This window comes from Pezoporus occidentalis, unplaced genomic scaffold (genome assembly GCF_034315485.1).
Source record: "Pezoporus occidentalis ecotype Australia unplaced genomic scaffold, CSIRO_AGI_Poc_V1 ctg117, whole genome shotgun sequence".
NCBI lineage: Eukaryota > Metazoa > Chordata > Aves > Psittaciformes > Psittacidae > Pezoporus > Pezoporus occidentalis.
In genome coordinates this window covers 145,505-168,364 of record NW_026912961.1, presented here as the reverse complement: position 1 = coordinate 168,364, position 22,860 = coordinate 145,505, and positions in this window count along the sequence as shown.

Genomic DNA, 22,860 nt, shown 5'->3' with positions numbered 1-22,860 from the left:
ATCCAGACACACAATGACCTTAATAGCCCTAACCAGAAATTAGATACACCTATCAGACCGGTGACAAAATGGTGTGGGACCCTCTAACCACAACTGGCAAATGCTCCCTGGTTAGAAGATGCCAGGTACCCACCTTGCCTCCAGCATTTGTTTTAAAACCATCCGATGACACCAGATGTCTCTCCCATTCCCTTCCCTGCTTTTGTCCCCAGAGGTCAACCTCCCATACTGGGGGTAAAGCAGAGAACATCCTCCGGCCTCTAGCCCATGGACAGACCACTGAACATCCTCTAGGCTCCATCCCGCCCCTAGGAGCAGCGGGACAATACGCACAGGACCGATGACAGCAGTGCTGTACCGGTCCCGATGGCGCCGGGTATTAACTACATTTAGAGTCCGATACTTGAGCCGGGGGCTGAAACCACGGTTCAACCTCACCCAAGGCACACCACGCGTTTCTGTAGTAAGGGAGAGTGTGTCCCTCCTTTTCCGTACAGATGTGTTTTCAGCAGTTTCAACTGGCTGTGATCATTCAGTTTCAAAGAGAGGTAAAGGGCTCCTCAGTGGACCTCATTTAACAAGCCCTGTTTAGCCTCTCCTAGAAGGAAGAAGACGCAAACTGCATTTTCCCTGCGGCCCGTGTTCTGCGGAGCCTGGCCCGCGTCGGGGTTCTGGTTCCCTCAAGGCAGGTTGGTTGGACAGCAGCTCACACAGGTGCCGAGATGCTGAAACTGGGGACCCGCTTGCGTTTCTCCACGGGACTGCACAGCGTCACCGGAGGAGCGACTGCACAACCGCGGCGAGCCTCCCAGCGCCTCCCCACTTGGAGCTCCAACCCACAGCACCGCCAAGGCGCGGGGAGCCGGCCGGGCGAGGGGCAGAGCCACGCCTGCACAGGGGAGCCCCAACACACCCTGCCACCCACCGCCGGGGCCCGCACCGTGCCCCCGCCCCACCCTGCCGGCCGTGCTGGCGCTGCCGTCCCTGCTTGGGCCGGACCAGCAGACCCGCTCCCCTGTTCTCCGACATGGCGGAGGCCCGACGGCCCCGACGGCTGGATGAAGGTGCCCCGTCCCCCGTCGGCCCAGGGCCTCAGCCACCAGCGGCCCCGGCGAGCGTCCGCGCAGCCCCTCCGGCACCGCCCGGTCCCCGCCCAGCGCCCGAGATTTGACGCCAGGTCTCCGCGCCCCAGGCCCCACTGCCGCCCCGCCGTGGCCCCCCGGGGCTGCACCTACCATCACTGCCCTTGCCGGAGCCGCTCGCTGGGAGCCGTGCTGGAGGGCTGAGTGTGCCCTCATTCACTGGCACTGACTGCTTTAATGGGACATCAGTGTTTTCTTCCTCTGCCGTTCTCTTTCGTCTTTTTTTTTTCTCTTTTATTTTTCTTCTTTTTTCTTTTTCCCTCTTTCCTTTTTTTTTCCTCTTTTCTTTTCTTTTCTTTTCTTTTCTTTTCTTTTCTTTTCTTTTCTTTTCTTTTCTTTTCTTTTCTTTTCTTTTCTTTTCTTTTCTTTTCTTTTCTTTTCTTTTCTTTTCTTTTCTTTTCTTTTCTTTCCTTTCCTTTCCTTTCCTTTCCTTTCCTTTCCTTTCCTTTCCTTTCCTTTCCTTTCCTTTCCTTTCCTTTCCTTTCCTTTCCTTTCCTTTCCTTTCCTTTCCTTTCCTTTCCTTTCCTTTCCTTTCCTTTCCTTTCCTTTTCTCGTTTCTTTTCTTTTCTCGTTTCTTTTTTCTTTTTTCTTTTTTTCCCCTTTTTCCCTTTTTTTTCCTTTTACTTCCTCCCTCCCTCCCTCCCTCCCTCCCTCCTTCCTTCCTTCCTTCCTTCCTTCCTTCCTTCCTTCCTTCCTTCCTTCCTTCCTTCCTTCCTTCCTTCCTTCCTTCCTTCCTTCCTTCCTTCCTTCCTTCCTTCCTTCCTTCCTTCCTTCCTTCCTTCCTTCCTTCCTTCCTTCCTTCCTTCCTTCCTTCCTTCCTTCCTTCCTTCCTTCCTTCCTTCTTTCCTTCCCTCTTTTCTTCCCCCTTTTTTCCTTTTTCTTGTACTTCTCCCCTTCCTTCTTTTTTTTCCTTACCCCAGAGGAACTGAAAGTAAAAAAAATAACCCTCCTAGGTTGCAAGCATTCTGCAGAGTGCTGGAAAGCCTCACAATTACATGCTTGTTTCTATTAAGCAGCTCCATCGTCCTCAATGTGGGTGGTCTGGCTCTCAATAGGCAGGACCTATCAGGGTCACGTGACAAAACCGCAAACGTTACCCCTTTACAGTAAACTTCAGGGGAGAAAAAGAGACAAGAAGAGCAAGCAGGCGAGGGACGGGAGAGCCCCGTGTTGCCGGCGTGCACCGGCACCCCCTCAGCAACCCTGCCGCCGCTCCCTTCTCCCACCTTGGGTTTCAACAGGAGGGAAAGAGCGTGAAAGGTGCCAGGTGGTAGAATGCTGCTTTCTTCTAAAGAGGAATACATAACTGGGTGTGTAGGGAGAGGAGAGAGCAGAGTGCTCTAACTGCGGAGTGCCTGCACTGCACCTGATTTAGTGTATTTGGTTCTGAAAGGTTTATGCCTCTCCTGCTCATTTTTGCTAGAGGTCACTAGAAAGTCAGCTTTCAGGTGGTGCAGCAGCACAATGCAAGAAAGCTCAGGTGAATTATACCTGAATGGGGAAGAGCACAGTGACTGCCATTTTTTTAAAAGCAACATTTTATTGAATAGTTACAAACAGTGCAGAAATTCACTGCTCCTTTTCTAGGATCTTGTGGTGGCTGAGTATCCTTGCAGAATCTGAGAGAAGTCATTGTTGATCTGGGATGGCAAATGTTGCTTTCAGGTTAGGGCAGAGTGCAAGGAATAAATGCCGTGTTCTTGGAAGACTTGCCACTAATTCTTTGTGGAAGACCCTTGTCCTCTAGTCAGTCACATTTGATTTGCTGTCAGATTTGGTATATCTGCAATGTATTTTGAGAATCAAACATATTCCATACAGTCATAGCCTTGTGTCCAAGTTGCCCAGATACTTCTGTTTGGAGTACATTTAGAAAATGTGCTTCATGATTGGGTTCAGTGATTTCACATGACTTTTTGGATACACTTTATCCATGTTTTATCCATATTGCTCCTGTAAGAGAATTCCACTAATGTAAAATAATGCGGATCTTACAGTCATGTGTTCACTATCAAGAATATAAAAACATTATATAAGAAAAACTGTTAGGAAACATCTTGTGATCAAATTGCATTAAACAGCCTAACTCCATACATATTCTTATCTGTATGAAACCAGGCTAGGCATCAAAATAATGAGCAAGAAGGACATTTTGCCTACGAAACTTACTATTTTTACAAGCCAGAGGGCTTGTGTCAATGATAAAGAGTTGGAAGAGCATGGGAAAAGACGTTTTACAGGATTTTTAAAGAGTACATGAAAAACATACATCACTTTTTATGGCCTCACTGATCAATCACAGAGTTAGATTACTGAAGAAAAAGACAGCAGGGGTAGAGAATGCACAGATATTAATGGTTGTAATGCTCCAGTCTGTTCTCCCACCCAATATATTCAGTCTTCAATTTTACAGGAAACACGTAACTCCTCATGATAACTTCTAGTGGCTTCTGGCTCCATATATTGGACAGGATAGAGCTCCCAGTGCATAGCCTAACCATGCCATACAGCTACAGCACTGTTGTTTAAGGGGGTAGGAGGCAAAATAGCAGAATAACCGCATAAAGAATGAGTAATTATTCTGCTAGGGAAGAAAAGTGGGGCAAAGCAATTCAGTGTGTGAGTGTGCAGTTTTAGAAAGAGGTGTGCAGTAGAGATAAAACTTTAGAAACAATGAAAGAATTGGGATGTTAGCACATGTGTCCCTGCCCATGGCAGGGGGTCGAAACTAGATGGTCTTAAGGTCCTTTCCAACCCTAACTATTCTATGAGTCTATGTTAGGAAGCATCAGAGAAAATAACTTGAGAAATACAAGACTCCTTACTTTTTCAAAATCAAAAGTACATCAGTAGTAAATACCATAGCTTTCACTGACTCTTTCTTTTGCCAGTCTAATTCCTCCATGTACTTTTGTACTACCAAGCAAACCTGAGTCTTTGGCACCCCATGGTGCTGAAGTTTATAATGTTTTCAGAAAAAATAGCATAATCAGGCATAAAAAATTAATTACTGATAATTACAAAAATAGTGTAATAAATAAACAATTTATCTGTTTACCTTTGTGTCACACAGACATGTGACACAAAGAAAAAAATAGACATCTATGGGAATCACCCAGAATATTTCAGAAGAGGAAGGCAGAGCTAACAGTGCCAGTTTCTTAATTCTGTAATATAGCTGTTTAAACAAAGATGATACATACAGCTGCAAGGTTAAACCAGGGAAAAATTACCTCATAACTGTCCTGTTTTCTGTACTGTTTCTCTAAGCACATCCTACTGTACTCTTTTGGAGACTGCATGCTGGTCAGGCTGGAGTTTCACATGACACACAGTGCTTTTATTTATGGTCTTATATAGTAAATAGTTTGGTATTTTGTCTGTAACTTCACTAAATTGCTGTCTACTAATAATAGCTATTACTAAATGGTAACTAGCCATTTACATCTATATACGTATACCTAATGGAACTCTGGGGGGAAAAACAGATCAGTTACTATGCAACCTATACTCTCAAAAGAAGTAATGATTATAGTCCATTAACAGTAACATCTAAAAATGATAGGGAGCAAAAGCTGTAGCCTGGTAAACCCTAACCATCATGCTGTCCTGTATAAGTAAAAATGACTGTGTGAGCTCCTGTTTGCAGGTTTGGTTGCCAGGAAAGTGGTTACTCAAGCTGAAAGCTCAAGGGCTTCTGGTAGGTAACTCCCAATGGTATCTCTTGCAGCTTCCTCGTAGGGACAGGTAACCTACAGTGGTCAGTGCTGCCACATTTACTTTACTGATAATTATGAATAATAATCTGGAAGTTAGTTGTGGTTCTGCTAGGGTGTCAGTGCTTCACAAGGAAAACGAAGAGAATGCAAGGAAAGAGAAGGGAAAACGACAAAACTAAGACAAAGCTGACTTTGCTGCTAAAAAACAGGCATCCCCTCTTTCAGCAGCACCATGCTGTAGGATCTTACCCTATTTCATTTCCCCTTTTTCCTGTACTAGTAAAGACCATATTCAACCCAATTCTATACTTCCCTTTTGAGGTCACTGTTGAAGGTCTTCAGCTCAAGCTATCTTGGTTGTAACTACACGTGATGCTGCCAAGAACACTGTTCTGAACGCGTGACAAGGCCACAATGTTAGTGACCATATGTCACACCTCTTTTGGAGATGCAATTAAGGCTAGCTAAGATTGAGAAAACTGACTCCATGGTCAGGGTAACCTCATGAAAGACATTGGCTGGTTTGCTTTCAATTGTTGTAGAGAGGAAGCACAGCTGTGGATGTTAAGTCTGGTAGTCATTTGCTATTGGTATAATGAGTATCTTGCAGACAGCTGGTGGTATAAGAAACCCTAAGAAAACAGATGTTCAAATGGCAAAGGTTCCCCAAAAAACACCATCAGAAGTCTTAGAGCCAGCTAGGTCATTTGCTCAGTCCTCCTCCTGAAGAGAGAGTTGATTAATATGACATTCCTGGAAGATGGTTGCCCACTCTGCATTTTAAAATCTCCCTCCACCATCTTTCTGCCCAAACTAGTTCTGACTATTGGAAAGGGTTTTTTTTTTTCCCAATGTCTAACCCAAATGCCCTTTTCTATAGCTTATTCATATCACTTCTTGTCCTTTTAACAGTGAACATAAAGTTTACTTCCTTTCTCATTACATAAACCTCAGAGAATTAGATTATCCACGTCTTTCCTCAGTTTTCAGTCTCGAGACAATTCATTCAACCTTTCTCTAGCGGCATATTTTCTAAATTTCTAATGGTTGTTATCAGTCTTCCCATGATTCTCCACAGCTGGTACAAATGGTGTGGAATCAAGACTAACACACAGTACTTCTCTCTACAGACCCAAGCATGGAGTTTGCAATTGTCGCATTTTTTTTTCACTTGTGCTCCAGATAGAATACACTGTAGTTCCCAGATCCTTTTCTGTGTAATCCTTCCCTGAAGTATTCACTTCAAGCTTGTCTATATGTCACTAGAAAAGAGTTATGTTCCACCTTTTTATATCATATTCAGCTGTTATCAAATCTCATTATTTTCTTACCCATTTTACTTCGGTATCATATTGCAATGCAGTAAGCTTTCCAACAAATGTTGGCCATTGTCAAACATGAAATGTTTTACCTTACCCCCATTTCCTTATCAGAAAAAAACCACACTTGCTAATCTTGCAAGTAAACTCAGAATTCACTGACTTATGTTAAAGATATTGCTTATAAAGTTTTTGAGTAAGAGTAGTCTTACCTGGGGTGTACTCTTAATAATCTGTGAGCTCAACTGCTAGGAATTAGCCCATCTTCCACAAGTCTTCAAGAGTATATGTTCATTGACTAAGACTGATTATTTAGTTTGAATGCCACATCAAGGCTACAAGACCCAATGTCATATCAAGGATTCCCACCATACTAACAGAAATGTAGAACTGAAGGCAACTGTTTGCAGAAAGCAAATAAATGGTGTCCAGGCTTGGTATTAGCTCAATAAGTACAAGAAACTTCTTAGGCCATCTCTACCCTAATGGCCATTGCTGGCCTAAGAGTTTTCTCAAATTTATTGAGGTAATTAACCTAGCATACGAGGTTTCTGGTGTGGTCATGCAGGAAATACAGTGGAGTCCCAGAAAGAATGCAAGTGACAGAAGACAGAAGAGAAGCAGATCTTCTGCATGGTCTCTTCTCCATCACTCTCAAGCTGGACCTGTGAATTTCGTATGTGTCAGCTAATGTATGTGGCCTTTTGCTAATCCTCTAGGCTTAATCAGCCTAAAGATGATGCAAACCATCTCCATTGGACCTAAGATTCCATGTGGTGCATCAAAGCAACAGAAGCAGCATCACATATCTGAGTGGTTGTGAAGAATGTGTCTCGGTCTAAGAAATGACTCATACCTTGTACCAATTGAAACCATGATGATAAATGAGGAATTGGGATGTATGTTGAGGAGGATGTGCAGAAGAATATGACAGGCTGTAAACATCCTGTTTCTATTGCAGCATTTCCCACATCCATAACTCTTCATGGGAGAGAGAGACACCCCTTTTCCAAGATGGACTTGGGATTTGGTGAAAAATCCCCTGGGAACGTGAGCAGGAATGGCCTTGCTAAGTCATGGGACTCTAATAAGGTTTTGCTGACATGTCATTTCTGCCTGTCTGCCACTGAGTTATAGACGAGCTAAGCAACCAGCTTTTCTCCATGTAGTGCTTCCTAGGACACCGGTAGCCACCACAAGCAAGGTGATTTCCTATGCCATAATCTGCTACTAAATGTACTATGCTCCACTTTCAAAATAGAGTGATGGTAGTCTTGGGATGGTGGGGTCACCTGTGCGAAAAGTACACCAAAGAGCAGGTTTGTAAGTCATGTTGATATTTAAAATTGGAACAAATTGTATAGTTGGGAATCCAGGCATACTCATGGGTACACAAGTCTTTCTGCAGCTCTGGAAGAGAAGCATCAAACTTCAAAGTTGCCTGCAAGTTAGGAACAGTGCCTGTGAACTTAATTATGCTGAGTTTAATTAGAAATGAGAGGAAAGTTATTTGGGCCTCTGGAGTAGAGAGGTGTTAAGAGGTGTTATCTCCTGAGATAGTTGAGAGACAGGTAATTTATTGCCTAGGGAACACACAGAGGGTTTTAGAGGTAGCTGGAAGAGAAAACAGGACAGGGGAAGTATGCCCTAAAACTCTAATGAATTCAGGATTTCTAGTGTCTGCTGCAGTTATATTTCAGTTCCCAGGTGTATCTTTTGAAGGGAGTTTTTAATAATAGAAAGGTTTCTGCACCCAAAAGTTATTATTTTCCCTCAAGCTGTACAAGCTGGACTAATGAAAGATATTATCTCTACCTATGCATCTTCTCATTTTAACAAACTGGCAGCTCAGTACAGGGAAGTTCAGTGCATCTGAATGGCAAACTGTTCAGAAGAAAGTCTGACTTTCCTCCCCTTGTCAGGTTTTTAGTTGTCCATCTGTAGATGGCAGGACAGACGTCTGCTTTGTCCTTTGCTGGTGTGTTTAGGCTCTGAAGCATAAGAACTGAAAGACTGCTCTTGGCATTTTAGCCACAATGTTTTTCTCTGCATATAAATGCCAGCTACTTGCTTCACAAAGATTATGATTGTGTTTTGCATGGGTTCTTTGCCTTTTCATTTTGTCAAGTATTTTCATGTTCCACTGGTAGAAAACCAGCCAGTTAGTCTTCTCTACAATATTTAATGAGTCCGGGTAAAAATACTGCGTTATAAATTGTAACCCAAGACACTCTTGTGGTAGAGTATTTCCTCTTGAATAACAATGGAAAAATTTTGCCTTTTATTTTGTAAAGTAGGGAAGGAATGCACAGAGCAACTCTCTCCCACTTCCCCCAAGAATCATGCATCACAATACTCTTTCTACATTTATTTTCGCATTTATTAATGATATTATTTAATGTACTAGTAAATGAGCAAATGAAGTCTTAGCACTCACTGTGCTATTACACTAATATAAAAGTACATTGTAATGCCCTGCTGCTAAATCTTTGCTCAATGAAAACTGAAGAAAACATCTGTATTAGTGAAGTTCAGTGACATGCTATTGAGCATTCTGTATTCATCTGTAGCAAATTGTTTAGACAAATAGGCTAGTATTCACTACTCAAAGACACACGTAAATGTTTATGAATCTATTTTGAATGTTTAGTCATGTTTCTGTAGCTTGTCATTATTGCTACTACTGCCATTGAGCTCTGTTTTTAAAAAAAAGTTATTTTTTTTTCCTCTGGACAGGTGGCTGGAGCTTCTGCCATTTGCAAACAGTTTTTTCAGCTTGCACTAGTAATAGAGATGGTGGATCTTCCACCTCCTTGCTGACCTATGACTTTTATTTTCTATTTACACACAGTGTTCTTGATTTTGGGAGCTGCTTAATTTCCTCCACTTTGGAGAAGGCTAGAAACCCTTCAACATGAGAAAACAAAACAAGAATCCACTTTAAAACCTGTGACCTCACATAGCAATGCTGAGTGTTTATATCCTGGCAGAATTCATGCTTCTAAAATACCTGCGGTGGTGTCTTTCTGTGCAGTAATTTGGTTGCAAACTGAGGCTACGTGATACCTGGATGGATGGGCTTTGAAAACCACAGCCTGTTAAAACCATGGGCTTATTTCCAGCTGCATTGACTTCACTGAGAATTAATTGCTCTTGAATGAAGTAGTGCTGTTGATTTATTCGACAGAACTCTTCCATCTGAGTGAGCCCTAGAACTATGAGCTAGTTAAAGAGTTCATTGCTGTTTTCAAAACTAGCAAAGCTGCTCATTTTGACTTGTTCATGAATTGTGTAAGAGTCACAATTCAGAATTTGTACACAACAGAACAGAAATGTCATCTTTTTTTTTTCTCCTGTTCTTTATAAAGAATAGTTTTTGCAAGCCAGGTGCCTGTATGCTACCAATAGAAGGTATCTGTCCAGACTGAAGAGTCATGAAACATACCAAATAAAGGAGAGCAATAGTTCCAGATCTGCAGCTACCTGCTATTCTAGCCTTTTGTATTTAGTCTGAATATCCTATACAAAAGCTGGCTGGACTAGTGACACAAGGTTAAATTTTAAGCCACTATACAATGGACTGTACTGAACTGTACTTTGAAAACTGTCCTTGTCTGCTGACCTATGTAATGTCATTAAAACGTCTAACCCATACTTTCTTGCTGTATTACTTCAAAAGAATGCTTTAGAACATTAATTGCTTTAGATAATTAAAGAGAAATGAACATGCCTTTTGGCATACACCGCAGAGTACAGCTTTGGTTACAGGAAATAAATTCCATTCTCAGAATTGGCATTTTTTATTATTGCTGCTTTGGCAGTACTGTGGCCTAGAATACTGTCAAGCACCAGAGAAAGGCTGACAAAATTAGTGAATTTGACAAAAAGCTTCTTGTAGTGTGACACCAAGTAGAAACCCCATGCTTTGGTTGAGGTTGTCACTATCAGCACTACAGAGCTTTGTTGATGAGGATAACTGTGATAATACGAAATCAGGGAATCAGACCTGTAAAGTGTAATGAAACCTGTACAGTCCTATGAGTGTTAAGTGGCTTTTCATTTGAGATTACAGCAGCTTCATATCAAAGTCTGTACAGGTGCTGTAGGGTAAAAAACCCTCCACTCCCCCAGCTTTATCATTAGGAAATACCTCTGGAGAGCAAACAAAAGAATGGTGTCTCGTTAGCACTAGATGTCAGGGAACCACATTTTCTTTGGTTTTGTTGACACATTGCTTTTTAAAAAGCAATCACCCTCAGCTATAACGGATTACTCCACCAGGAGGAAAACTAATCCTCCTCTTCAGCTGCCAATCAGGGCCAAAGAGTGTTCCAAGAATTCCACAAGATGACACTCTTAGCAAAATAAGAGTAGTTTGGGGAAATCCTTTGCCTTGGTTGCCTTGTGAACGAGTCATGATTTACAGGGGTTTCACATTGCTCTGTGACTGTTACCAAGATTTCAGCACCTGCATCATAACAGCAACTCTGACTTTTCCTTCTTTCATTAAGGAATACACTGTTGACCTACAAAGCCAGCAAAACTGTCCTGGAAGTAATATACGTATCACTAGGGAGTAATTGTTAACTCTTGTTATGTAATAAATGTCTTTGTGGAAAAGGCTTTTCTTATATGAAAAGAAAAGCAGGAAATACACGATCTAAAAATACGTTCAAATCTAGAATTCCTAATACTTCATTTTTAGCTGTTACAGTAGATAGAGACCATCTTGGCTGGTAGCATCACCCAGATATTTCTATGAGACCAAAAGGAATCTGTTCAGAACTTGTGTTTTCTGATGTTAGTTAGATATGAAGCAAAAAAGAAAACAGAAATATATAATACTCCATATTTTTTCTTCCACAATATCTGATAAATGTGGGTACAATATGTAGACCCACTCATATGAAGAAAAATTTAGCGATCATAACTTGTTACCCTAGCTGTGGAACTGAAGTTTTTCCATCCCTTCTTCCTCAAACAATAAGCAGATTAAGGGCAGGATCTTCTCACACACAAAACCTTGGACATGCTGAGAACAGGCTGCTCCTTTAGCCCACATTGAAAACCAAAATCAAAAAATTAAGGGCTGCTCTGGCTGCTGTAGTTTTGGATTTGAATGCTAAGAGTAGCAAGGTCTTGGTTTGAGCTGACAGGCACAGGTGGGAGACAGGGCAGGAGCTTTGAAGCCACTTTTTTTGCTGAAGCTAGCACCTTTTGAAATGATTACAAGTAGCTTCCAGGACACCCAAACCTACACGTGATTTCTTTTTACATTTCTTCTTCTGATGCCTATGCTCCAAATGCCTCTTCCAGTTTGCTGCTGGAAAAAAAACAAATAAACAAAAAAATCCAAACCAAAAACCAAATAGGTGAAGGGAGAGGAGTGACAAAAATATCCACAAGTATAACTGAGCCTTCAGTCAAAGCCTTCTCTTAGGCTTCAAACCAGCTCCTCAGTTTTATTCTTCCAGCATTTGCTGAATTTCAGTTTGAAACCTGAGCTGTTAAAAATCTCATTTTCCTTGCACCAAGAAATTTCTGGAAAACAGGAGAAATTTTGCTGAAGGAGAGTGTCTTCTGTAAAATGTTGACCACCTCTTGTAAAAGATGATACTAGCTATAAATATCTTTTCTAAATTGAAGTTTTCAGATCATATAAAAAACTAAATTATCTTAAAACTCAACTCCAAAAAAGACAGTAACGCTGAATGGGATTTAATACTTAGATTGAGTTCAGTGTGTCATGTAAGTCTTCAGAGGACATTATCTAGATCTATACTGGGGGAAGGATATTTAAGACCTTGAGAGCTCTTGTAGTAATCTGATGGTTAAAGGGTGGTTAAGTGAAAAATATTTGGTTTTCATGTGTTTCAGGAGACTGGTTTGAACAAACATCTTTGTGTTTAGGTATTAAATTGAAATGTAGGATAGGGACTATCTTTTAGGGGTTTGATAACACTTGAAAGTGAATTTAAATGAAAGGGTCTGAATTTATGGCATTCCAGCTATTTCTGGTTTACTTCAGCTGCACATAATCTCACAGGAGAGCAAAGGGACCTTGCTCTCTTTTAGGATACACATTTTCAGGATTAATTAAGATATCTTAGAATGAAGTGTTCTTGCTTGACAACAAGGAGAAGCTATTTGGTGATAGGTTTCCTACTCTATGTCTAATCAAGCGTTTTTCTTTTATGTACTTGAAGAGGGTTATGATCCTGCCTAATACTTTTTTTCTAAGCTATTGCAGTACAAATGACATATTACACTTTTAATAAAAGTCCATTGTTAATCAGAGTTTTGAAACAGAAAGACTCTTTTACACTCTACCTAACCTTGTGGTACCACTTCTTTTTTTGCTACAGCATAGCAATATAGCAATAGTTATCAACTGATATGTGAATGTTGATCTGAAACTTTGACAGTGCTCTTCAGTTTGTAGAACTAGGCAGAAAACCTCATGTATGCAAGGGTCCTCCTGAGATTTCTAGTGCTTCTGAGCCACAGAACAGTCCTCCATAAACAGCTTTTCTTATGGCATTTCCCTACTTCCACTTCCAGTCCCTGCAGGAATCAGAACATGCAGCACTAGGCCAAAAAAGAAAAAAATAAAAAAGAGGAAAACAATGGAATAAAGCAGTTACACTCTTGCAAACTGCCAGTAATGCCTGCTTCGAGCTTGTATTTGTTCTGAACTGCTCCCTCCAGCTCTGCTTACAATTTTGGGTGTGACACAAGTGAGGGAAGAGGGAGAAAGACATCATTTTCTGTGGTGAAGAAAGCAGTAGATTCCAAGGGCAAAACCCACCAAACTAAAGCAGAGGCTGCTTAGGGATCATGTTAAGAATTAGGTCCTAACTTTAAGAGGCAAATAGTGATGACCAGTGGTTATATTTGTCTAGCACTGGTTGAGCGGTTTTCAATAGTTGCCTCTGCTTTGTGCTTCATGAAACTAAGCTGCAGCTTTGTAATGTAAAGTCTGCATTTAAAGTAACAGCCAGTAAACATAAAGCACTCCAGAAAGAAGGGTTCTTTACAATGAATTTAGGACTTATGGAACATTTTTGAAATTGTTGTAAGACTTTTCCTATAAAAGCTTATATTTGAAAAGGAAAAAGTATTTTACTTTTTGTCTGCGTTGAAGAGATTCAGGATTATGAATACTTGCTTTTCAGCTGTAGTCAGTGGTATGGAAAAGCAGGCATGATGTACAGTGCAGCAAGTACTGAGGTTTTTACTCTTCAACTCTTCCCAGTAAAAGTCTATACTAAGATCCCTCATGGAAAGGCCTTTCTTTACATGGCAAGGCTCTAAAATGTAAAGGCCTTTCTTTACATGGTAAGGCTCTAAAATGTATTTTACTTATTAAATGCACTTTCAAGAGTGGTCGTAGCTTGCACACTGCTGTGTAGAGGTCAGATTGGTATGTGCTTAGCCTTGGTACTTATATTTATACCTACACAGGTTGAAGTGTGTATATTCAAAGTTTTGAACTCTCTGCTATTCTTTCTGCCTGATCATTTCAGCTAATGTGGGCACCATCCAGTACAGCACTGGGTGGTTAGCACTTTTAAACCTCTGGGAAGGCACTTCCAGCTAAGATTTTTAAACATAAAGGGAGACTTTTAAAAGATGAATGATCATGGGTAAATCAGAGTATTTAACTCTGATTTATTTTTCAAGTAAAAACATGGCCTCCCAGTTGATCTTTTATAGCTTATAAAAAAATTAGTTAGACCCTAACACCCATGAAAAGCCACCAACTATTCTGGTGTTCCACTTAAGCCCTATCAGTTGCAAAGCTTTAGATGGCAAATTTAAGGGCAAAACCCCGAACTATCTTTTATCAATAGTGACTGTAATTCAGAACTACGCAAAACAGTATTTGTCATACTGCACCCCATTAAAATTGCAGTACTGATTGTGATATATACGGAATATTATTCAAACACTATTCATGATGCTATAACACATTTACTTTATTCAAAATTTGAAAATGTTGGGAAATATTTTGCTTTATTACTTGGAAAATGAGACTATATTTAAATCATAGTTTGTACATACTTGAAGGTCAGGAATGAAGGTTGAAAATTTGCACTAAATTTTGACATTTCCTGGTCTTATGTGCTTAATAATGTGCCTTTAGGTTTCTTTAAATATAGTTTCAAAATAGTATTTCTTTGTATGTTCAGACAGTGTCATGAACATCTTAAAATTCTGTATCATATCTGAGTACTCAAATTGAGCAAATACTGGGTTTTCTGCAATCTGACTACAAGAGCTTTGTATTCTATCAGCACTGTATTCTAGAAAATAAACATCTCCATCATAAGATAAAATAGAGCTAAGAAGAAGTAATGAAGTCTGTATCTTCATCTCTCTAATTAGTTTTTTCCTCTCAGAAAGCACTGGTGGAAAAGTAATTTCACTGGTATACTGAAGGAAAAATACAAGTGCTAGCAGTTATGTTCAAAAGGAGATGAACAAGAAATCTCAGGAAACAACAAATATTTGTGTGACTGACTGACTGCTGCAGTCACACAAATTTGTAGTCCCTTATTATGCAAGTCAGTCCAAGGCCATTGACTGATTGGTGTGCATTGCTGAAAGCAAAGTAACCAGGGAGGTGTTCTTGTGATATGACTGCATTTAAACCAGATCAGGGCTGAGAGCTGATGATAGTGGGGCAGCCAACACAAAGTTCTTGAGGGCTGATAACCAGTCTTTCTATTTTTGGTTAAGATTACCTTCCAGCCAGGTCAGTTTCTTAATCTATTTCACCAGGCAGCTGTATAGGCACCAGAGCTTCCACAACAAATGACCCAGCACAAGGGAGAAGCACTGGGATGGACCCTTGGCAACAGCCCACGCTGGGAGCCTGCTTGGTGATGAACGGCTGCAGATGAGAATCTAAATATTTGAAAGGCTGATACAAAGTCAGAAGAGAAAGAAATGTGGCTTTCATCATCTATAATAAACAATCAAGCCATTCCTGTTATCCTTAAAATGCTGTTGCTGTTTTGCAGTGTAGACCAGCTAATCGTGTGGATTGTGTCCAGAGATAGCGTAAAAGCTGTATAAAATTATGCGGATTTAAACATCAAGACTGCATAAACTATCCATTTTATTTTCCTAAGGACTCATTCTCAGGTCAAATAATTGTTGGAACTTCAGTATCCACTAATATAACTTCACCTGCAGTTTAGTTTAAGATTAAATAATTCCTTTTCTGATATTTATGAGTTATTCATTAATATCAGCTACTGCACTTCAAAGATCACCCTTAAGCTAATGCGGTGAACCTATTCTGTTCACTTTTATCAGCATATGTCTGTCACGAGCCAGGGAAAGCAAGGAAAGCATGTGAAGATCAACACTGCCCCACTCTGACCCCAGGAGCTAGCAGAGCATATAGGTAGAGTGGTTTCACTCTTGGGTGGCATGTCACTGCAACATCATGACTTAGAAAGAACATTGAAAGGTAAGGAGAATCATCCCATCAAAAAAGTATAGAAAACAATAGTTGTCATTATATTCGCTAGAACAGAAAAACAGTGCAAGCAACATAACACCATTAATCAATAAGAAAATTTTCAGATGCTTCTAAGTCCTTGATCAGAGCAAGCATACTACTACTACTACTACTAGAAGCATACTTACTTCTATTAACCTTTAAAAAAATTAAATGAGATACAATATACATATATATCATACACCAAATGGGTGTTGCAGCCTGTGTAAAGGCTGCGTTACCTTACCTATGCCTTTTCAGAGTCTCAGTGTCTCTCTAGTGCTGAGAAGCGAAGCTTCTCCATGTCTCCCTTGTGATCATGTCACATAGGATAACAAAAGCAGCAGTGCCTTTGAATATGGAAACAAAAAAATGACTTGAACTATTCAAAAAAACACTAATGAGTCTTAGTTTCCTGGACATATTTCAGTCATTTGCAGGATTTTGAGAAATTTACATCAAATCCAGTTAAAATCAGTGAACAGTCAGACTATATAATTCCTTGCTTCCAATTTCCTCAGAAAAATGAGTTAAAATTGTGCAATCATCTGCTTTAAGGCACAGGACTGAAGAATGCTTTGTAGGTACAGCATTAGTTTTGAGCAATTTGGTATCTGCCAAGGAAGACTAATTAGTAGATCCATTGTTTGTGTAGAAATTTATTTATCCTACTTGCATTCACTTCCCATTAGCTGTGACAGCCTGACTCTGTGTTATTCAACAACATGCCTGAGAATATTTATATGTCCTTTTGCAGCCAATCTGTACAGCCCAAAATACTATTGCTAGCCCAATACTGCCTTCTCCAGCTACCAGAATTGTAGACTATTGGAGGTATGCATGGCACATTGGCCAATAATGAGATGAAAAAAGAAGTTACAGGTGATGAAAATACCGAAGCCTTTTATGGTGGGACTGCTGCTGTCAATAGGGTATTCACAGGTGTTTTGAACGGATGTGCCAAAGGCCTTTAGATGTTTGTTCTTGATCTCCTGAGTGCTTACTAACTCAAACACCACCGCCTATTTAGGTAGCAAGTCACAGGAAATAGGTCTGGCTTGTGTATTGTACAGTGACTACAGGTCTAAGAACAGTTTAATGCACAGAACTACACTTTAGGTAAGCACACAATCAACTCTAAAGTGCAGATCTTGCCAAAGGATGATTATTTCTATTTCTGCATGTCTCTGTGTTTCACAAGTTGCTTTATTGCAGAAGGCTCTGTATCTTCCCAACAGCTAAGGCTGTGTTGATGGCTCCTCATCCAAATAATGAACTGGAGTCAAATGCTCCCATCTTGCCTGAATCATAGCCTATTATTTTTTCCATCTTCACATAATGTGAATTGAAAAATGCAGTTAGGAGTTGGAAAGTACTGTGGGCAGATTTTAGGAGCAAGATGATTTGTTGTTGTTCAGTAAATATGGAAGAGTATGATTAAAACCAAAACAAAATAGAAGGCTAAACCAGAGTGATATTTAGGTTTCTTCCAAGCTGTCTGTCTGTTAAAACTCAGAAATTCATCACTGAAAATCTCTGTTGGGACTGATTTGGTTTTTAAGCAAACCCTCAGTAGTAAATCCCTCAACTCTTTGACCAGATTAGAGTGATTTAACACACTCTTATCCAAAAATTGCCTTAGCATTTTTTACCTCCATGTACTTGATCTTCAGAGCTAGCATCCTGTACCTCTAAAAATACTGTCCCAGTGCAGCCTGGAAGTGAACACTGGGCTAAATCCTCAAGATCAAATGTTATGCTATGTGGATGCAAAAATACCCAGATTTGAGCACTAGACAGAAAGTTTCTAATTAAGCTGACTTTCAGAGAATTTTGCAGAATACAGATATAAAGTATATTTTATACTCCCTTCCCTCTCTTGCCATTTGTAATTGATGCAGCCTGCCAGCTTAATTTCCCGAGGCTGACTCTTTTCTGTTTCTAACTTTACATCTACCAACTTTATACTATTTATTTTGTGCCTGTCCACCCAAAGTGGGACTTTAAAAAGCAGATCCCTCTCTAATGAGGGATCTGAAAAACTTCTGATGAAGAACAGAAGCTTGTCATCCAGTCATTACTCTGGCATGCAAATGCACTGAGGGTGATCGAGGGAATGGGGAGCTTGCTACCACCAGCCTTCCCTTGGTTCTTACTGGAGGAGCAACATACTCACTGATCTGTCCGCATGGAGAGTGCAGGATACATTAAACTAACAAATGCGAGAGTTACTATGAGTACAGTCAGTGAAAGTCTGCAGGACTGATTATTCAAAAACGTGAGGAAAACTGACAGCAAAATGTTTATGATGGTTTCTGTCTGAATTTCTATACAGAGGTTAATTGGTGAGACCTGCTGGTCATACACATCACCTAGGTACAAAATATTGGTATTTGAAGACCACCCAATGTCTTCACAGCCTTAGCCTATGATTAGCTACAAGATGCAAATGTGGATTTAAAGTATTTGAGAACCCAAAGTTAACTTGGTACATGCAGTTAACACAAAATTAGGTTAGGAATTTGGCTGGGTTTTGGTGCAGTCAGAAACTGCTATTTAATTTGCTTTCCCCTTCTCTCCACCACTGCTGCCATTAGGGAATGGAGTGCTTTGTACCTGTGCAGTAGCACAGGATGTTGTTACACTTGGCTGTTCAAGTTTCATAACAGTTACAGAAATTAGGTACAGAATTTACCAATCTCCTGTCTGCCTGCAGACTCCTATTTTGCTGACCACAGAACTTCACAGTAAGCGTACTACCTGTGCCATGATGTACAGGTGGGCCTGAATGCCAGCTTGCTTCAGGACTAATTTGTTCTGTATTGGCCTACATGGGGTATGGAAGGGGTTTAGAAGTTAGTAAGTCCAGAGGAAATGGGCAGGCTCAAGGAATTAGGTTGTGAATGTAGCACTACTTGAATCACTCCATTTCAGCACTCTTTTATAACACTCATTTTCTTGTCAAGGAGTTTGAAAGAATTTAATCAACATGTATTTCTGGTCCTATTTAAAGAGCCAATGTACTTACTGTGTGATGAATGTTAAAACACTAATTCATTAAGCACAAAGTGAATAAGCAGAAGAAGAAGCAAGAAATGCTTGTGAAAACATTTTTTCTCCAAGATTGACTTGGTGAAGACACTATTTATTTTTAAGCTATTCAAAACAATAAAAATAATTTTAAAAAATTACCTTCAAAACTCATCTTCTGTATCATTCCAGTGTATTACAGGCTTGGTAGCACAAGTTCCTACCTTATCAGACTGATATCCTAGCCTTGAAAGAAATAATAAAAGTGTTTGTCCCATCAGTAACCATCTAAATCAACTTAAATTTCTTGTGGCTCCTCTAAATGTATGGCTCTGGGAAACTTTATGGTTAGGATGAATAAGAGAATTCACAATATGAAAAGACAGAATCATTAACTGATCCCAAAGGAATCACAGGCTGAATACCCATAAATTGATTGACTTCTTTACACTAAGGGCATGGCTTACCCATGCCTGTTTTTCGATAGTAGGGTCATGTAAGTGGCTTCCACCTGCTTGTTTTTTCTGTTCTCTCAATGGTGTCTTATGAAGCCACAAGATGAAGTAATTGGGGAATACATCCAGGTTAAAAATACTGGTGTTTTTTGTTGTTGTTGTTGTTTTTTGTTTGTTTTTTGTTTTTTTTTTTTAAGGGTAATTTGCAGCTTGGCTCATTCATTGACTCGTTCACCCGTTCACCACACAGAGTAGTACCAGTGTAACCTGTGCCAGGTGCGAGGGAGGGGAAGAGCCTCTACAGATGCCAAAGGAAACTTGCATGCACTCTATCACCTCCCCCTGTGTCACTGGGGCAGTACATAGTGATTGCCTAGCACAAAGCAAGCTTTGCTTCTTTTAAAGTCCTAGAACAGTGTAAGGACCAGTGGGGTTTCTTTAAATGAAACACACTGACAGACACTGCTCGTCTGCTGCATTATGTGCCAGAGCACCTCTCCAAGCCTGCAACTGTATCTAAGATGATTTTTTTTATAGCAGAAATCAACACAGAGTTCTGTACCCAGAACCAAATGCTTTCCTGAATACTAAGTGCTATACATGGCAGTTGTTCATGGCAGCTACATTTTTATGCATTTGCAGGCATAATATGCTAAGCATAATGTAAACATGCATCACTCTTTTGGCTCAGCATTCATTCATGACTGCTCTCATTACAGTTGTAGAGCTGCAAAGCGGTGCCTGGTTTTCTCTTACAGACACCTCTAGAGAAATTTCCTTAGGAAGTAAGCTCACTCTCCCCCATGGAAGGTCTTTCAGAAAATGGGGGAGCTCTTTCAGTGCCAGCCACTGAAGACTGGCTGGTGTGCATGCTCTTTTATATTTATTTATTTAAAACACCGATGTATTTCTCTGTAACAACTTGTTAGCTAATGAGTTCTTTTTAAACATGTCTCCTAAACAGCATACACAGTATTGTTTTACTAATAGTCTCCAATTAATAGGCACTATAAAAATATAAACAGCAGGAATGGAAAAATCATTAAAAGAGTGGCTTTTGGCTTCTTTCATTCGGGCAAAATAAGTGGGTTATATTGCTGCTGTTATTACTGATACTAGACATAAAGCAGATTAAAACAACATATGTTTTCAGTACTAAACTCTGACTTGAGATGTGCATGAATGCAGTCTCAAAACAGAATAAATATATTGCTGTCAATTTGGGAAAATAGCAGCTCACTTGACAGCCCTTTCCCTGTACATCACAAAAAACAAGGGGCATCATGCCCCAGGGACTAGGCAAACAATGATAAGGGAGCTGCAGGAGAGGTATAACAAGTTGTAAAGACCAGAAGAGTCATTCCATTCCTCCAAATATTTTGGCTCCATCTATGCCATCTATTTAAATGCTCCTTTTCATCAAAGCAGGAGTAAACAGTGCTGTGCCTCCTAAAGAGCTTTTATTTACACAGTGATGGGTATCCACAGTTACCAGGCCAGGTGAATGTTTCATTCAGGCCAGAACCAGCACCTTAGCTACAGAGTTACTTACACACAAACTGCACTGCTCAGTGCGTTTATCATGCCCGGGTAGCCTGGAAATAGGTTATTAAGCACACCGGTGTCTTTCATGACAGCTTCAAGACCTCTGGGATACGTTAACGGGGTGGGGGAAAGCAAACCTTCCCCAGCCCACAGGATGCCACGTCAAAGACAGTAATGCTAGTGGGAAGTCTTGGAGAGAGATCCCGAGCAGAGGCATGCTAACCTCAGATGTGATTTAGTAACCATGTGGAGTTCAAAAGATTTGTCTCAAAGTAGCAAATTCAAAGGAGTGAGTTTAGGAGAATTTTACTCTTGAGTCTTAAAACAATAGTAGAGCTAGTAAATTCAGAGCAATGCAAATAATGCATCATCAACCGTGTTACTCCTCTACCAAGACATATGTCTTATAAAATGCTTCCAAGCACCTCATCACAGAGAAAGCAAGGTAAAACACCTAGAAATGCTGCTTCCAGAAATCAAGTGTTGCCAACTGTTGATCAGCCCTGACCCAAATTCAGAGGTTACGTCCTCAAATAAAAAAGGTCAAATGAGAAGTTGTAATGCAATTTGCTATCAGAAGAACGCACAACTGGGGAAGAGCTCTCCTGTCGCTACCTCATCCCACAGATAAACTGCTTGGCTACAAATGGCAGGGGCGATAGAAGAAAGGACAGAAGAAAGCTTCTGCAGTTGAGCAGGAGCTATCTGCGCTGGAGATTTTCAACTGATTCTGGGTCTTGAAAGCCTTTAGCCAAACTCACATCTGATATTTTCTTGCGCAACAAGAATCAGTATCATTTCAGCCCTAAGTTTACTGATTCCTGAATTCATAAGCGATACATAATTTCATGGCTCCTAATGGAATAACAATGTCTAGGCAAAGCTGTGAACTTAGCCAAAGCGGGTGTGCATACATAACTGCAGCTTCAATAGAGGGACATGGGGTTTCCTCAGGCAGGCATCCTCTTAGCATACAAACCAGCTAGTGGCTATGTCCCTTTAAGTCTGCACACCCTTTTCAGTCAGGCTTTGTGTCTCCGGCTTTTAATGGGTCAAAATGGCGAATACTACCTTCATGTTCCCTTTCTTTCTGCTTGCGCAAAACAGAGTAATGATACAATTTGTAAGCTTGAAGCTCTACAAGTCAGCAAGCTGTATAGGTCATGACTTCCTAGTAATTTGCTAGGTAAACATGTAATTTGCAATTAGAAAAACACCTTATTAGCAGTGATTGCTTTTATCCATGTAAGGATGTTTTCTGGAGGAGAAAATCAATGTTATGTGTACCATTTGAGATGTTTAAACAGATCTTGAAATTTCAAAACTGAAAAAAGCCTGTGCTAAGGGAATGGCTCAGGCTTATGTCCCTAAAATGTACAAAGCCCATATAGTGAGTATTATTTAACTACACTTTTGGTTACAAATATTTTAACCTAAGTTAAGTTATTCAGCCACAGTCTAGCTTTGACACTGCAAACTGAACAAACTGTAGATGGCATTTATGTAAGTATATGTATAAATATGAGTATATATAAAAATACTATTAAATACTAAATACTGCTCTCAGAAAAATTCATTAGTAAAATGTTAAACTATAACTATCTGAATTTATAATATGACCCATAACTACCTTTTGAAGCCTAAACCTTGTGAACACATGTGGTTTTAATTACTTAATTTATAAATGTTAATTAAATTAATTATTGTTTTTCACATTGAATTTTTCAAGATTCTGATTTATAGAAACCTATTCCTTTGCAGGCCTCTACAGACTTAAGCAGAATGAAAAAATATGGTGATATTTTTAAAAAATAAATTACAGTGAGGAAGTTACTTGTAGAACAGCAGCATTTCAGTGTGAAACTGCCAACACATTTAGTGCTTAATGCCTAGATTTAATTAAACCAGCCTGTGAGTATAACAGAGAATGCAACTTTATGTTTTTGAAGATGGTCCAGTGTGCATTCCACATGGACAGTGTGTGTGGTCTTTTCATGGTCAGAAAACAATATTCTTCTCATGTCCCATGTTTTCTGTGGTAATCTTAGTTGGCTGTGTACTCCATCCAAATGCTGAACAGTCATTTGCTTGCAGATTCACAAGAAACCCTACAGTGTCCAGTGTAATAAATGCTCTACA